Below are 5676 nucleotides of genomic sequence, written 5' to 3'. Positions count from 1 at the left end.
CCTTGGTAAATTTAAGAAAATTGAAATCGTATCAAGTATCTTTTGCGACCACAACGCTATGAGACTAGATATCAATTACAGGAAAAAATCTGTAAAAAATACAAACGCATGGAGGCTAAGCAATACACTAGCAAATAACCAAGAGATCACTGAAGAAATCAAAAAGGAAAACAAAAAATACCTAGAAACAAGTGACAATGAAAACACAACTACCCAAAACCTATGGGATGCAGCAAGAACAGTTCTAAGAGGGAAGTTTACAGCAATACAATCCTACCTTAAGAAACAAGAAACATCTCAAATAAACAACCTAACCTTACATCTAAAGCAATTAGAGAAAGAAGAACAAAAAAACCGCAAAGTTAGTAGAAGGAAAGAAATCATAAAGATCAGATCAGAAATAAATGAAAAAGAAATGAAGGAAACGATAGCAAAGATCAACAAAACTAAAAGCTGGTTCTTTGAGAAGATAAACAAAATCGTTAAACCATTAGCCAGACTCATCAAGAAAAAAAGAGAGAAGACTCAATCAATAGAATTAGAAATGAAAAAGGAGAAGTAACAACTGACACTTCAGAAATACAAAGGATCATGAGAGATTACTACACGCAACTATATGCCAATAAATTGGACAACCTGGAAGAAATGGACAAATTCTTAGAAAAGCACAACCTGCCGAGACTGAACCAGGAAGAAATAGAAAATATAAACAGACCAATCACAAGCACTGAAATTGAATCTGTGATTAAAAATCTTCCAACATGGGGGCTTCCCTGGTGGCGCAGTGGTTGAGAATCTGCCTGCCAATGCAGGGGACACGGGTTCGAGCCCTGGTCTGGGAAGATCCCACATGCCGCGGAGCAACTAGGCCCGTGAGCCACAACTGCTGAGCCTGCGCGTCTGGAGCCCGTGCTCCGCAACAGGAGAGGCTGCGATAGTGAGAGGCCCGTGCACCGCGATGAAGAGTGGCCCCCGCTTGCCGCAACTAGAGAAAGCCCTCGCACAGAAACGAAGACCCAACACAGCCAAAAATTAATTAATTAAAAAAAAATTTAAAAAAAAATCTTCCAACAAACAAAAGCCCAGGACCAGATGGCTTGCTTCACAGGTGAATTCTATCAAACTTTAGAGAAGAGTTAACACCTATCTTTCTCAAACTCTTCCAAAATATAGCAGAGGGAGAAACACTCCCAAACTCATTCTACGAGGCCACCATCACCGTGATACCAAAACCAGGCAAAGATGTCACAGAGAAAGAAAACTACAGGCCAATATCACTGATGAACACAGATGCAAAAATCCTCAACAAAATACTAGCAAACAGAATCCAAGAGCACATTAAAAGGATGAAGGGGTTTATCCCAGGAATGCAAGCATTCTTCGATATACACAAATCAATCAATGTGATGCACCGTGTTAACAAACTGAAGGAGAAAAACCATATGATCATCTCAATAGATGCAGAAAAACTTTCGACAAAATTCAACACCCATTTATGATAAAAACCCTCCAGAAAGTAGGCATAGAGGGAACTTACCTCAACATAAAAAAGGCCATACATGACAAACCCACAGCCAACATCATTCTCAATGGTGAAAAACTGAAATCATGTCCACTAAGATCAGGAACAAGACAAGGTTGTCCACTCTCACCACTATTATTCAACATAGGTTTGGAAGTTTTAGCCACAGCAATCAGAGACAAAAAAGAAATAAAAGGAATGCAAATCGGAAAAGAAGAAGGAAAACTGTCACTGTTTGCAGGTGACATGATAGTATACATAGAGAATCCTAAAGATGGTACCAGAAAACTACTAGAGCTAATCAATGAATTTGGTAAAGTAGCAGGATACAAAATTAATACACAGAAATCACTTGCATTCCTATACACTAATGATGAAAAATCTGAAAGAGAAATTAAGGAAACACTCCCATTTACCATTGCAACAAAAAGAATAAAATATCTAGGAATAAACCTACCTAAGGAGACAAAAGACCTGTATGCAGAAAACTATAAGACACTGATGAAAGAAATTAAAGATGATACAAACAGGTGGAGAGATATACCGTGTTCTTGGATTGGAAGAACCAACATTGTGAAAATGACTATACTACCCAAAGCAATCTACAGATTCAATGCAATTCCTATCAAACTACCAATGACATTTTTCACAGAAATGAACCCAAAATTTCACAATTTGTATGGAAACACAAAAGACCCTGAATAGCCAAAGCGATCTTGAGAAAGAAAAACGGAGTTGGAGGAATCAGGCTCCCTGACTTCAGTCTATACTACAAAGCTACAATAATCAAGACAGTATGGTACTGGCACAAAAACAGAAATATAGATCAATGGAATAGGATAGAAAGCCAAGAGATAAACCCATGCACATATGGTCACCTTATCTTTGATAAAGGAGGCAAGAATACACAATGGAGAAAAGACAGCCTCTTCAATAAGTGGTGCTGGGAAAACTGGCCAGCTACATGTCAAAGATGAAATTAGAACACTCCCTAATACCATACACAAAAATAAACTCAAAATGGATTAAAGACCTATATGTAAGGCCAGACACTATAAAACTCTTAGAGGAGAACATAGGCAGAACGCTCTATGACATAAATCACAGCAAGATCCTTTTTGGCCCACCTTCTAGAGAAATGGAAATAAAAACAGAAATAAACAAATGGGACCTAATGGAACTTAAAAGCTTTTACACAGGAAAGGAAACCATAAATAAGACAAAAAGACAACCCTCAGAATGGGAGAAAGTATTTGCAAGTGAAGCAACTGACAAAGGATTAATCTCCAAAATTTACAAGCAGCTCATGCAGCTCAATATCAAAAAAACAAGCAACCCAATCCAAAAATGGGCAGAAGACCTAAACAGACATTTCTCCAAAGAAGACATACAGATTGCCAACAAACACATGAAAGGATGCTCATCATCACTAATCATTAGAGAAATGCAAATCAAAACGACAATGAGGTATCATCTCACACCAGTCAGAATGGCCATCATCAAAAAATCTACAAACAATAAATGCTGGAGAGGGTGTGGAGAAAAGGGAAACCTCTTGCACTGTTGGTGGGAATGTAAATTGATACAGCCACTATGGAGAACAGTATGGAGGTTCCTTAAAAAACTAAAAATAGAACTACCATACGGCCCAGCAATCCCACTACTGGGCATATACCCTGAGAAAACCATAATTCAAAAAGAGTCATGTACCACAATGTTCATTGCAACTCTATTTACAATAGCCAGGGCATGGAAGCAACCTAAGTGTCCATCGACAGATGAATGGATAAAGAAGATGTGGCACATATATACAATGGAATATACTCAGCCATGAAAAGAAACGAAATTGAGTTACTTGTAGTGAGATGGATGGACCTAGAGTCTGTCATACTGAGTGAAGTAAGTCAGAAAGAGAAAAACAAATACCATATGCTAACACATATATATGGAATCTAAAAAAAAGAAAGGTTCTGAAGAACCTAGGGGCAGGACAGGAATAAAGACGCAGACGTAGAGAATGGACTTGAGAACACGGGGAGGGGGAAGGATAAGCTGGGACAAAGTGAGAGAGTGGCATCCACGTATATACACTACCAAATGTAAAATAGATAGCTAGTGGGAAGCAGCCGCATAGCACAGGGAGATCAGCTTGGTGCTTTGTGACCACCTAGAGGGGTGGGATAGGGAGGGTGGGAGGGAGACGCAAGAGGAGGAGATATGAGGATATATGTATATGTATAGCTGATTCACTTTGTTATACAGCAGAAACTAACACACCATTGTAAAGCAATTATATTCCAATAAAGATGTTAAAAAAATGTAAGATTGATGATTCTGAGTTGTAAAAATTCTTTGTTTTTCTGGATATAAGTCCAGTGTTTTGCAAATACTTTTTTTTCCAGTCTGGTTCTTTGTGTGTGTGTGTGTAAATGTTTTGCTTTTATAAGTGTCCATTTTTCCAAAGCAGCTGTACCATTTTGTACTCCTACTAGTAATTTCATGAGTCCCAGTTTATCTATCTATCTATCTATCTATCATCTATCTATCTATCTATCTATCTAACATTTATATATGTTATATATATATATACGTTTTTTATATATATATATATATATATATATATATATATATATATATATATATATATATATATATATATATATATATATATAACGTATTCTTTATCCATTAATCTGTTTTGGACATTTAGGCTGCTTCCATGTCTTGGCTATTGTAAATAGTGCTGCTGTGAACATTGGAGTGCATGTATCTTTTTGAATTAGAGTTTTCATCTTTTCTGGATATATACCCAGGAGTGGGAGTGCTGGATCATATGGTAACTCTATTTTTAATTTTTTAAGGAACTTCCATTCTCTTTTCCATATGGCTGCACCAATTTACGTTCCCACCAACAGTGTAGGAGGGTTCCCTTTTCCCCACACTCTCTCCAGCATTTGTTATTTGTGGATTTTTAAATAATGGCCATCCTGACTGGTGTGAGGTGATACTTCATTGTAGTTTTGATTTGCATTTCTCTAATAATTAGCGATGTTCGAGCATCTTTTTATGTACCTATTGGCAATCCATATGCCTTCTATGGAGAAATGTCTATTTAGGTTCTCTGCCCATTTTTTGATTGTGTTGTTTGCTTTTTTGATATTTAGTTGTATGGGCTCTTTGTATATTTTGGAAATTAAGCCCTTGTCGGTCACATCATTTGCAAATATTTTCTCCCAGTCTGTAGGTTGTCTTTTCATTTTGTTTATGGTTTCCTTTGCTGTGCAAAACTTATAAGTTTGATTAGGTTCAATTTGTTTATTTTTGTTTTTATTTCTAGATAAGGATAGTTTTACTTCTTCCTGTCAAATTATGCTTCTCATTTTTGTTTTTTTGCCTTATTTCACTGGACAGGCCTTCTAGTATAAAGTTAAATAGAAGTTGTGATAGCAAATATTCTTCTTGATTTCCAATCTTCAGGAAAGTGTTCAATATTTTATCACCAAGTATGAAGTTAGCTGTTTTTATGTGGATATATGTTTTCAATTCTCCATGTAAATACCAAAGAGTGGAAGTTCTGCATCATATGGTAACTTTATGCTTAACATTTTGATGAAATTCCACTGTTTTCCAAAGCAGTTGCACCATTTTATATTCCCACCAGCAGTGTATGAGTGTCCCAATTTCTTCATATCGTTGCCAACACTATTATCTGTCTTTTTATTATAAACATCTTAGTGGGGTGAAATTTGCACTTTGTGGTTTTGATTTGCCCTTCCTTTATGATCAATGATGTTGAACATCTTTCCATGTGCTCATTGGCCATTTGTATATCTTCTATGGAGAAATGTATACTCAGATCTTTGCCCATTTTTTTACTTGAGTTGTGTATCTTTTAATACATATGATTTGTAGGAGTTATGTGTATATTCCAGAAACAGGTCTTTTGTCAGATATATGGTTTGAAAATACGTTCTCTCATTTTGTAAGTCGTATTTTCACTTTCTTGATATTGTCTTTTGAAGTGCAGAAGTTTTGAATTTTGATGGCATCCAATTTACTTTTTCTTTAGTTGCTTGTATTTTTGGTGTTGTATCTAAGAAGGCTTTGTAGAAGTCATTCTAACAGGTATGAAGTGATATCTCCTGTGATTTTGA

The sequence above is a fragment of the Balaenoptera ricei genome, chromosome 20, assembly GCF_028023285.1.
Source record: "Balaenoptera ricei isolate mBalRic1 chromosome 20, mBalRic1.hap2, whole genome shotgun sequence".
NCBI lineage: Eukaryota > Metazoa > Chordata > Mammalia > Artiodactyla > Balaenopteridae > Balaenoptera > Balaenoptera ricei.
This window is presented reverse-complemented; position numbering follows the sequence as displayed.